Source organism: Notolepis coatsorum, assembly GCF_963971535.1.
Source record: "Notolepis coatsorum genome assembly, chromosome: 7".
NCBI classification, from domain to species: Eukaryota; Metazoa; Chordata; class Actinopteri; order Aulopiformes; family Paralepididae; genus Notolepis; species Notolepis coatsorum.
The window spans coordinates 7039456-7052825 of NC_140171.1; positions in this window are offsets into that span (position 1 = coordinate 7039456).

The following is a 13370-nucleotide window of genomic DNA, read 5'->3' on the forward strand; positions in this document are numbered from 1 at the left end:
TTCTGTATTTATTTTGCGATTTCCAAACAGCATGCACTTGGTCTTACTCAGGTTTAATGATAGCTTGTTTTGTATCAAACCGGCATTTTAATTTGTACAATTCCTTTGCCACATTTAAAAAGCTGCTGCAGATCATCCCCATAACATAAAACATTTGTGTCATCTGCAAAGACAACCAATTTAAATATTTCAGACACTTTACAGATATCATTCATGTATAATATCAACAAAAAAGGCATAATGTATAATATCAACAAAAAAGGCGCATATGAACTGACCTGATGGCAGGCTGCGGGGAGCTCTCCATGGGTCCTGACTGACCTGATGGCAGGCTGCAGGGAGCTCTCCGTGGTCCTGATTGACCTGATGGCAGGCTGCAGGGAGCTCTCCGTGGTCCTGACTGACCTGATGGCAGGCTGCGGGGAGCTCTCCATGGTCCTGACTGACCTGATGGCAGGCTGCGGGGAGCTCTCCATGGTCCTGATTGACCTGATGGCAGGCTGCGGGGAGCTCTCCATGGTCCTGATTGACCTGATGTCAGGCTGCGGGGAGCTCTCCATGGGTCCTGACTGACCTGATGGCAGTCTGCAGGGAGCTCTCCATGGGTCCTGATTGACCTGAGGGCAGGCTGCGGGGAGCTCTCCGTGGTCCTGACTGACCTGATGGCAGGCTGCGGGGAGCTCTCCGTGGTCCTGACTGACCTGATGGCAGGCTGCGGGGAGCTCTCCATGGGTCCTGACTGACCTGATGGCAGGCTGCGGGGAGCTCTCCATGGGTCCTGACTGACCTGATGGCAGTCTGCGGGGAGCTCTCCGTGGTCCTGACTGACCTGATGGCAGGCTGCGGGGAGCTCTCCGTGGGTCTGATTGACCTGATGGCAGGCTGCGGGGAGCTCTCCATGGGTCCTGATTGACCTGATGGCAGGCTGCGGGGAGCTCTCCATGGTCCTGACTGACCTGATGGCAGGCTGCGGGGAGCTCTCCATGGTCCTGACTGACCTGATGGCAGGCTGCGGGGAGCTCTCCATGGTCCTGACTGACCTGATGGCAGGCTGCGGGGAGCTCTCCATGGTCCTGACTGACCTGATGGCAGGCTGCGGGGAGCTCTCCATGGGTCCTGACTGACCTGATGGCAGGCTGCGGGGAGCTCTCCATGGTCCTGACTGACCTGATGGCAGGCTGCGGGGAGCTCTCCGTGGTCCTGACTGACCTGATGGCAGGCTGCGGGGAGCTCTCCATGGTCCTGATTGACCTGATGGCAGGCTGCGGGGAGCTCTCCATGGTCCTGATTGACCTGATGGCAGGCTGCGGGGAGCTCTCCATGGTCCTGATTGACCTGATCAAACCGACAACCTTCTGGTCACAAATCCACTTCTCAAACCTTTTAGGCCACCGCTGCCCAAATGTATCGGGTATCACGAATAAGCTGATCAATTGTAAACAAATTGATATTCATAAAGATCAATTGGGCCTAGTTGTTTTACACAGCAGGGGCTGGGAATGTGCCACTCCAGCACTTGCAAAACCTGGCTACAGAGATGCGCTTAAAGCTTGTAATGGGGAGGGACTGAGGGAGAGCGAGAGAGAGAGAGAGAGAGATGCTGAGAATAAAGGAGGAGGTGGGATTTGGTCTAGAAACCAGTCATAGCAGTAAGTTAAGTCAGACCTGCTGTTCAGGAGCACAAGGAAGACATCAAAAGAAACCTCTGGAATGTTCTTGCTGTGCTTTCTTCCTTCCGTCTGCCACGTTTTTGTTTTTCCTTTGTTATAACGTTGTGTTTTGCGATAGGCGTTAATATCTGACCATTACTCAGACCTCTTTTCATTATTGAGATATTTGTTTTCCGGAACTGGCTTCGTAGAGTTAATTCTCCTGTTCAAATAAGGTTTTTATTCTAGTGTTGCTAACATGTCTTTATTTTATTTTTTATTATTTATAAAAAAAATATTATTCTTGTATTTTATTGTAGATTTTTTTTAAATTGCACATAGATATTATTCAACACAAATAAATAGAGAAATAAACAAAAAAACTATGAAACGGAAAGAAAAAGAAAAAGCACACACATAGCTGCCAGACAATATGAATTAAGCCTTTACCGGAAATGCATACAATTACCGGTAGGTTAGTTCTCTTCGAGATAACTCGTGAATATATTTTCATGAATCTATTAAGTGGACTCGGAAGAAGCGCATTCTCCATTTATCCAACCATCTCGTCGAACTACCTCCGAAAGCAAGGAGGGGAGGATGATTTCTAGTTCAATAATGTTCTTGGCCGGGTATCGCAGTGGACTAAGCGTCTGTCTACCACCGCAGAGACACTGGTATTGAATCCGGCTGTCAGCGGTGCCTCCGGCTTGGTCGGTCGTCCATACTAACACAATTGGCAGTGTTAACGGGTGGGAAGCCGGCGGGGTGTGTATCCTGGTCGTTGTAAACAGCGACTCCTACAGGTCGGTCGGGGCGCCTGCTCAGCGAGGAAGGGAACTGGGGGAAGTAGTGTGAGCCTCCCACACGTTACGCTCCCCCAGTGAGAGTCCTCGCTGTCAGGTGAAAAGAAGCGGCTGGCTGTCTCCACATGTATCGGAGGGGACATGTGATAGTATCTATCGACCCTCCCTAGACCGGCAAGTGGGGGGGGGGGGGCAAATGCGTGCAACAACCAGGAAGGGGAGGGGGGAATAGACCTATCTCAAACCCTGTGTGTGCCCCTAGTGAAAAAGCTTAGCGTACAGCCCTGCCTTAATACCGTCATACCGCCCATGCCTAGTGGTCACTGGTGTGGAACTATTACAAAGTGTCTGAGACGGATGCAACAAGTTTCAAGTTTCAAGTTTCTTTAATAGTTGTCATACAGAAGTACAGAATACTTTCATACAAAATGCTTCTTACTGTTACGCTCCAGAGACTGTGCTAGACAAGATAGTATCAAATAACATAGTATAGCATGTAATTTAGAAGAAGAAAATGAGGTCACAGTGTTCGGTATAGACATATGTACAATGTTCTGAGTTACCATATAATATACAATACTATGCAGTGTACTAATGTACAGTACTATATAGTGCAAAGCAGAAATGGGATGAGGTACAATTTAGGTACAATTTACAGTAAGGTGTACGGGTTGTAGTGCAATCCTTCATCAATAAATATAAAGTGTGGGGAGTGGGTGCTACAGTGTGTTTGTTTAAAGTGGGTGTGTGCTATAAAGTGTGTGGAGTGGGTGCTACAGTGTGTTTGTTTAAAGTGAGTGTGTGCGTGTGGATGTGTGTGCTATGTGCGTTTGGTGGTTGTTGTTGTGTAGTGTTCATTGTTTGTTTAGCAGCCTGATGGCCTGGGGATAGAAGCTTCTTCTGAGTCTTTCTGTGCTCGCCTTGAGACTCCGGTATCGCTTGCCTGACCGCAGCAGTTCAAAGAGGCAGTTGTTCGGGTGACTGGAGTCTTTAATGATTCTCTTAGCCTTGCCCTTGCAATGCTTGTTGTAAATGTTCTGGAGGGTGGGGAGCCCCCCTCCAATTGTGCGTTCGGCTGAACGTGTCACTCTTTGTAGTCTGCTTCGGTCTTGTGCAGTGCTATTCCCAAACCAGGAGGTGATGTTGCCGGTCAAGATGCTCTCTATTGTACATGAGTAGAAGTTCTTAAGGATCTTCTGACTGACTTGGAACTTCCTTAGGCGCCTGAGGAAGTAGAGGCGTTGTCGTGCCTTCTTCACAACACTGTCAATGTGTGTGGTCCATGTCAAGTCCTCGGATATGTAGGCTCCGAGGTACTTAAAGCTGTTGACTCTCTCAACCGGTGCCCCGTCGATGCTGAGGGGGCTGTAGTCCTTGACCCCCGACCTCCTGAAGTCCACAATCATCTCCTTTGTTTTGCTGACGTTCAGGGAGAGGCTGTTTTCCTGGCACCATCCCGCCAGGACCTTGACCTCTTCCAGGTAGGCCCTCTCGTCGTTGGCAGAGATCAGGCCCACCACCACTGTGTCGTCAGCAAATTTGATGATTGTATTGCTACTCCGCTGAGCCACACAGTCGTGTGTGTACAGGGAGTAGAGGAGGGGACTCAGAACACAGCCCTGGGGGGCCCCTATGTTGAGGGTGATGGATGAGGAGGTGCAGTTGCCTGCTCTCACCACCTGGGGTCTGCCAGTCAGGAACAACAAATGCCATCTGCAATGTATCCCAGGATAAAATACCTTGTGGGGGAAGCAATGTAAAAGGTTTCAACACAACTAATTTAATAAGACCCTTGGGCATAAAAAAAAATATTGTTTGGTTCCTGTTGGTTGACAGTTAAGGCCATGAGTAGGTAGGGAATTTATTTAATTAAATTTTTTTATTTTTATCTCTTCCCACGGCGACTATGGATAGGGAATTTCTTTATTTAATTAAAATGTTCACGACAACATGGATGCATGTACTCTGCCAGCATGTATTAATATCCATAATACTAAAGGTTTGACTAAGATTTTTATGAAACTTTATTGTAATTATTATTATTATTATCATCTTTTTTATATATATATCGTTTTTTAAACTCATAAAATAAATTGGGTCGCACCTAAATCGGCAGGGTCGGTCGGCAACCGGAACCAAACCATTATTTTTGTTAGGCCCTGAAGTCCCAACACCCAGCAAACCACTTTAGAGAGCACCTGTGTGCAGGGCCCGAAATTAGAGCCCGCCACCCGCCATTGGCGACCAGATTTTAGGTTTGGCGAGTGCCACTGTGAGAGGTCTGTCTGCCATGCGGCGGGTCACAAAATAGTCATGTAAAATAATTAAAGCTGCAGTCTTTTGGTCTTACGACAGGCCTAATTTGTGGTTTGTTTACCGATGTCACATCCACTACTCTTCTGTCCTGACTGCCCGTGGCGCCTGCTTGCTCTGTAGGGAGCTAACGTTAGCTTAATAACTTTAAATGGGTTACAAATAATATGGAACTATGGAAAGAGTAAGCCGACCGCTAAAAAGAAAACCCACCGCGGCAGCGAGAGCGGGGACCACCTAACAAAAGAACGTTTCGCAGAGCTTTTCCTATCATTTCATTATAGACACAGACAGACCATGAGCTGGCTAAGCTAATTAGCGTTAGCTGCTAATCCTGGAAACGCTCAAAGCACCGTCAGTGAGTCCACAAAATCAGTTCCATTAGTGAGGAAAGGGGTAGGGCTGGGCGATATGACCAAAAACGTTATCGCGATAAAATTATAAAATTATTTTCATATAACTCGATATCGATAATTATCGTCGATATAATGTCTGTCAAGTTTAATTAACTTATTATGCCCGGCGCCGATACGCGGGCTGACTTGTTTTGCTGCTGTGAATGTCTCGAGAGTCGAATTGATGTCGTCATCAGTCCGCGCACGTTAGCACAGAGCGGAGTATCTCAAGCGGAGTATCTCATGACTCAAAAATGACCCTAAAATACTCTGTTCCGCCCAATTCATTGCAACGACGTCCACCGTATACCCCACACTACTATAACAGTTACCCTCAGAATTCAAAACACACACCAACTCGGCAGGTAACCTGTGAAATAGCGGCGTGCAAGCTAATTAGCCATAGCCAGCCCCGTTTCCAAGCGGAGTATTTCATGACAATGTACTAAAAAATGACCCTAAAATACTCTGTTCCGCCCAATTCATTGCAACGACGTCCACCGTATACCCCACACTACTATAACAGTTACCCTCAGAATTCAAAACACACACCAACTCGGCAGGTAACCTGTGAAATAGCGGCGTGCAAGCTAATTAGCCATAGCCAGCCTCGTTTCCAAGCGGAGTATTTCATGACAATGTACTAAAAAATGACCCTAAAATACTCTGTTCCGCCCAATTCATTGCAACGACGTCCACCGTATACCCCACACTACTATAACAGTTACCCTCAGAATTCAAAACACACACCAACTCGGCAGGTAACCTGTGAAATAGCGGCGTGCAAGCTAATTAGCCATAGCCAGCCTTGTTTACAGAGTCCTACCTCCTTCCGGGTCTCCTTCCTCTATCGGCCATCTCCTTCACCGATTGGTTGTTAGTGCGTGTGCTCATATCCAAGCTTGGAAAATCGATATATCGAAACTTTGCGACCACGTTTCATGTTTATTTCGAGGAAATAATTTATCGCGATAGTTATCGTTATCGTTTTATCGCCCAGCCCTAGAAAGGGGTTATATTAACGAGGCTTGACAACAGGGGTTCAAAGATAACTTCACATTTATTGGCTATTGGTTTCTTTATATCGCTTCATGCATCCAGGCTCCGTGTGTTCTGTTGACATCCTAGTCTAGTGTGTGTGACATCATCAACTACGCGACTCAGACGGAGATGCATCCAGCTGCAGGACCACAGAACCCATACGAGGCTGCATACTATTGCTCAGACGGGGGCTCTCTCCCCCCCCCCCCCTCTCTCTCTCTCTCTCTCTCGCTCTCTCTCTCTCTCTCTCTCTACGTTCAATATGATTTAAAGCCAAACGTTACACTATAAATACTAACTGGATAGTTGATGACTATTTCATTTCATTATCTGACATATTCTAAAATCATTAAGTCTGCTAGTATAAGCCATTATCCCTTTGTGTGTGATTATTATTTTCTCAGTCAAAGTCAAAAAGAAAACCAGAGGACTCTGATGAGGACATGATTGAGGAGGTTTAAGTTTTATTATGTTCTGTTTAATCCTGCAAAGAGGGTAGAGTGAGGAGTCTGATGATGTTTAACAGTAGGTTACAATTTAAGCTTAAGATTGAATTGACATGTATTGATTAATCAATTATCAATAAATATATTAAAATAATTTGCTTAAGGCGGTTAGGTGGCGTAGCGGAGATTGCGTTCATCACTAACCCCGGAGCTGTGAGCTGGATTCGCCTGTTCGAATCCAGCTCACAGCTCCGGGGTTGTCACCAGCTTGGCTGGCCGTTCACACTAATACAATTGGCAGTATTAGAGGGTGGGAGAAGCTGGCGGGGTGGGTCCGGGTCGTTGTAAACAGCGACTCCTACAGTTCGGTCGGGGCGCCTGCTAAGCGCGGATGGGACCTGAGTGGGATAGTGTGATCCTTCCACACGCTACGCCCTCTCGGAGAATATCCGCGCTGCCAGGTGAAAAGAAGCGGTTGATTGGCTGGACCTGTGTCGGAGGAAGCACGTGATAGCCTCCACTCTCCCAGATGATCTGACTGTGGGGGGTAAGTGCGCAGCGACCAGGAAGGGGATTGGGAATTGGCATAATGACTAACATTGGGATGGGAGAAAATCGGAGGAAAATGGAGGGGGAAAAACAGGTCACAGCTTATTTCGCAGGAGATTATTATTATTATTATTTTTTTAAATCTAATTTTTTTTTCATACTATTCACATTGTCAGTTGCCTTGATACAGTTTAATTTGGTTGCTGTACTGTAACTAGGGTATTAATTAACAAATAATCGAATTTAAGAATCGAAATGCAAATATGTTACTTCCGGTTCCAGAACCGGAAGTTAGGAACCGGTTCCTATTAGAACCGGTTCTCGGTGCCCAACCCTAATCGGCAGTGTAATCGGCCGATATGGCTCATAGACGATCGGTGATCGGTATCGGTGGCAAAAAACGTGATTGGGGCATCCCTACTGTCAATCACTGCTCCATACTGTACCATGCTGCCAGTTTGACTGGTTCTTCTGCACTCTCTCGCTCTCTCTTTCTCTCTCTTGCTCTCTGAATTTTATGTTATCATATCGTTTTTGTTGTGTGTGTGAGAATTCCGCTCACATGTCCCCCTCAAATTATTTATTCCGTCTTTCATATTCCAACCCTGTGATCATATGCTTTCATAGTCGGTCCCCTGACCCGTAGTCTGGATCTTAGATTTAGTCTTATACAGCAGGTTACAGATTATAGATGCTTAATTCAGTATTATGATTCAAGCTAAATTTGAATTATATAACTAGTAGTTTAATGAATTGCCTTCCCTAGGGAATAATGTGTAAAGTAATATTAGTTTGTTTTGTTTCTGTCTTGGTCACCCCCCCTCTGTCTTGGTCTTGACTCTTGCCTCCTATTACTCTCTATGACAACATTTTGCGACAATGGGAAGTCTCCCATACTTCTGTGCTACTACTAGTAATGTTACAGAGGCTGTTTTACTACTAGCTCACAAATCTGCATTTGCTGCAATTAAACATGGGCTACTACGACATGATTATTTTTATATTCCGCTTCTATGCCCGTTCTGCCTACGCAGACAATGGATCAATGATGAGGTAACTCTGCAGCCAAGAGATGTTCAATACAGACCGGCTAATTGACATCACCTGGCTTCACTATGACAAACAATACAGACCGGCTAAATGACTTCACCTGGCTTCACTATGACAATACAGACCGGCTAAATGACTTCACCTGGCTTCACTATGACAATACAGACCGGCTAAATGACTTCACCTGGCTTCACTATGACAATACAGACCGGCTAAATGACTTCACCTGGCTTCACTATGACAATACAGACCGGCTAATTGACATCACCTGGCTTCACTATGACGATACAGACCGGCTAAATGACTTCACCTGGCTTCACTATGACGATACAGACCGGCTAATTGACTTCACCTGGCTTCACTATGACGATACAGACCGGCTAATTGACTTCACCTGGCTTCACTATGACGATACAGACCGGCTAATTGACATCACCTGGCTTCACTATGACGATACAGACCGGCTAAATGACTTCACCTGGCTTCACTATGACGATACAGACTGGCTAAATGACTTCACCTGGCTTCACTATGACAATACAGACCGGCTAAATGACTTCACCTGGCTTCACTATGACAATACAGACCGGGCTAATTAGGCCTGCCGCGATAAGCAATAAATCGATTAATTGCTGCGATAATTAAAATGAATGCAATGATTTTGACGGGCGCGATTAATTGCTATTTGCGCGTTTGTTTTAATGAGGCGGAACCAGTGCCCCTTCAGTCACTGTCCGTGTTGGGAGGCGGGCCGCTGACGTTACTAGAGTACAGCACGGGAGCTCCGTGGGGCAACGCCACATAGACATTTCTCAATAGTGTTGCTCCTTTTAACCAAGTAGCATTATTTGTAGTGTAACGTTAGCTATTTTTAGACCCAAGTAGTTACTCGCTACTGCCCGGAGAAACTGGACTGCTAAATAAAGATGAAAGATAGAGCTTTGATTCTCATTCCATGCTAACAACATTAGCTAAATATCTAACAAACGAAATACAACGTATAGCATAGCTACAAGTACAACACAGAATAACGTTAATACAATTACATGCATCATTGTTTACAATGAACGGGTGGGGCTAGTCAAAGGACTGGAGACTGGGACAAGTTAAACATGAATTAATTTATTATAACACTCCGGTAGTTTCGAGTCGTGCTGCAGTGCTTACGCACCACAGCTATTCTATTACTGCTTTGACGCTTCCTCCTCATCGTTGATTGCCTCTAGTAGCTGCATCTAACATTAGTAGCTAACGTTAAAACTAACCGAAAGGTAGTTGTTCACCAACAATTTGTTTTATCATTAGCTCAAAAACAGAACCGGACGGGACATGTTGTCGGCTCATAGTTTCTGCTTAGGATAATAACAACAATACTTCCGGTCCGGTCGGTGGGCTTCAAAATAAAAGTCAAACACCGGAAAAGACGGAGCGGTGGGCTTCAAAATAAAAGTTTTGGGAAATAAATTTCTCAAAAAAAATTCTCTAACCGGTCGCAATAATATCGCTTATCGCGATATTTTCGGGGGCAATTAATCGCCCAGCAAAATGTGTTATCGTGGCAGGCCTAGGGCTAATTGACTTCACCTGGCTTCACTATGATGACACAGACCGGCTAAATGACTTCACCTGGCTTCACTATGACGATACAGACCGGCTAAATGACTTCACCTGGCTTCACTATGACGATACAGACCGGCTAATTGACTTCACCTGGCTTCACTATGACGATACAGACTGGCTAATTGACTTCACCTGGCTTCACTATGACGATACAGACCGGGCTAAATGACTTCACCTGGCTTCACTATGACAATACAGACCGGGCTAAATGACTTCACCTGGCTTCACTATGACAATACAGACCGGCTAAATGACTTCACCTGGCTTCACTATGACAACCAGCAAAGCTATGCATTGTGTGCATATTACAAGCGTAGTGTAGTAGTGTGGTCCCTTAACACATTGAGTGCCAACGACGAGATTAGTTGTGCTAACTCGTAGGGGTGGACGGTATAAACGGTATACGGTATAAACGGTATTAATTTGCTCTACGGTATGGATTTTGACTATACCGTGTAACCGGTAGAGTAGCTCTAAAATAGCAATGACATCATGTAACCACAGCGCGACTATTTCAATCGCATTTGCCCCTAAAAATAGATCGAATTAGTCATAGATAATAGATATGTGCAAACTGGAAAAAGTTATTTAGGAGGCTTCGCGCAGTAGGCGTGTCAACACGCAATTGTCATTTCATAATAAACACATATCACCGCAGCGCACAGCAAGTTTCAATTTCAGTTCCTGGCATTTTTAACCAGTGGAGAAAGGTAAGAGATGTCCCTATCGTTTTTCTTATATGAATTATTCTACGTTAATAAAACATACCTGGTGATCAACTACAGTTTGCTGTAAACATTATGATATGCGTGTAGTGTTATGATAACGACGGCTGCAGCGGGAGCCGGGAGGACGGCGGCAGCAGTGGATTTGCGAATAGCATGCAGCTGCAGAGCCGCAGAGCCAGCGGCGCTTTCAGGTCAGGTCCGCTCAACAGCGCCCCCCCACCCAACGGCTGAAAGCTGTGACCAGACCTGAAAGCGCCGCTGGCTCTGCGGCTCTGCAGCTGCATGCTATTCGCAAATCCACTGCTGCCGCCGTCCTCCCGGCTCCCGCTGCAAAAATTATTCTAACGGAAACACTGATACCGTGATATATACCGTTACCGTCTATGCTTCAAATTATACCGTGATATAAATTTTAGACCATACCGTCCACCCCTACTAACTCGCCCATGCGTTGAGTGCCAATGACGAGTTTTCTCGTCTTTTAATCGTTATTTCTTTTATTAGCGATATCCATACATTTTTCATCCATCCAGCCTGACGTTATCATTGTGAATGGGTCTGAGCTAAAAAAAGGGCAAATACTGCCACCTATCGTCTCCCGGATGGTAATGCACATCATTGGATTGGATTGGGTGGGCATGTGCCTCAGAAAAAAAGTCCGGTCCGGGGGTTTTCCGTTCTCTGGCAAGTATCGTGTTATTATCACATTCACTGGCCAGGCTCGGAGCAGCTTTCGATTATGTGTTTTGGACTATAATGTTGGATCAATAAACGCGATAAATATTTGGAATTGGATTAATCTTTTTGCAGAACATCTGATGTGAGGTAAGGACTCTATTTTACCAGTATTGGGTTAATCAGATGTTTTTTTTCTCAGCCATCGCAGCGTGTCTGTGTGTGTGTGTGTATGACGTTAGCGCTGACCAGGTCATGGATAATAGATTTTTCAGCCCGCTTCTCTAGCGTGCATAAGTACACATATACCGTACTTTTCGGACTATAAGCCGCGGCTTTTTTCCCCATTTTTCGACCCTGCGGCTTATATAACGGTGCGGCTTATATGTGGACAAAACCCGAAAATGTAAAAATCGAAATATCGAAATATTGCTTTTTTTTTACTGCATTGAAATGTTATTGATCTGTTCCCTTATTTGCTAAACTTAATACAACTTGTAAATGAGTTAATTCTTGTTATTTGTCCGACAGTATTGTGTCCCAATGCTGGTGGGAAGACTACAAACGAGAAGCTGGGTGTGGTCTGTGCGCGTGCACTTAGTGAGGTGTTGAAACACACAAGAATAGCAAAATGTTAATAGTAATAATAATCCTATTAAATAATTCATGACCCGAAGTCGCTGAAAGGAAGAAAGGAGACGACATCATAGAAGAATGAAAAGGAAACCAGAAAATAAATTGAAATGTAAATAAACAATGGATGAACCCATGTCACTTTTTATTTATTTTTGTCCCCCTTTTATTTGTTTTTTGATTATTATGTCTTTACACTTATCATAATTAACGTTATAAGTTATAGCAACTTAACTTGTGACAAATGCCAGTGTTATTACGCGTTGCATAAAAACGCGAGTCGGGCCGGTTTGTCATTAAACAATATTAAATCACATTTAGAATGTCACGAATTTTATGAGCGAACGAATTTCGTTAGAGTGTATTTATTGCAACCTAATGTCATCAGAAAGTAATTTAATCAACTACAGTTTAGTACTGTTTTCGCCTTGACAGTCGCCACTATGCGCGCACCTCTGCTTTGTCATCTCGCCCACGCTCTGCCGCTGCAGTCAAGGCACATGAAGGGTTAACGGGTTGTTAACCCTGTTGTTTTTCATTGCTTCTCATTGTGACTCATTGGTGTACCGGCAGCGTGCAGCGCGACAATCAGAATAAGAAATAATCTGGCTAGATTGACCCACATCATATGCAGTCAAACCAACTTTCTTTTGGAAGATGGATTTTTACAGCTAACGGCCACTAGGGGACCTCCTAAATCTATCCTAAAAACGAAAGCAAAAGCTGGAGACCGGAAGAGTGCAGGTAGCGCACGCACGAGGAAAAGTGGAAAAGTGTAACCGAGAGACAGAACGAGAGCAAGACAGTTTGTGCAGTTTTCATGCACAACTCCTCATTATGGAAAACAAACGTAGATATGCATATGATGCAGCTTTTAAAAGTTAAAGGCAGTCAATCTGGCAGTAAAAGAAGGAAATCGCGCTGCTGCACGTACCCTTGGCATCAATGAGTCAATGGTGAGACGTTGGGGACGCCAGCGGGAAGAACTGTCTCAATGCAAAAAGTTAAAAAAAAAGCGTTCAGAGGTAATAAAAGCAGATGGCCCGAACTTGAAGACTTTGTTGAAGACTGGGTGAACACACAGAGAGCAGGCGGCCGAGGTGTCTCCACTGTGCAGATCCACTGGGTGAACACACAGAGAGCAGGCGGCCGAGGTGTCTCCACTGTGCAGATCCACTGGGTGAACACACGGAGAGCAGGCGGCCGAGGTGTCTCCACTGTGCAGATCCACTGGGTGAACACACAGAGAGCAGGCGGCCGAGGTGTCTCCACTGTGCAGATCCACTGGGTGAACACACAGAGAGCAGGCGGCCGAGGTGTCTCCACTGTGCAGATCCACTGGGTGAACACACAGAGAGCAGGCGGCCGAGGTGTCTCCACTGTGCAGATCCACTGGGTGAACACACACAGAGAGCAGGCGGCCGAGGTGTCTCCACTGTGCAGACTGGGTGAACACACGGAGAGC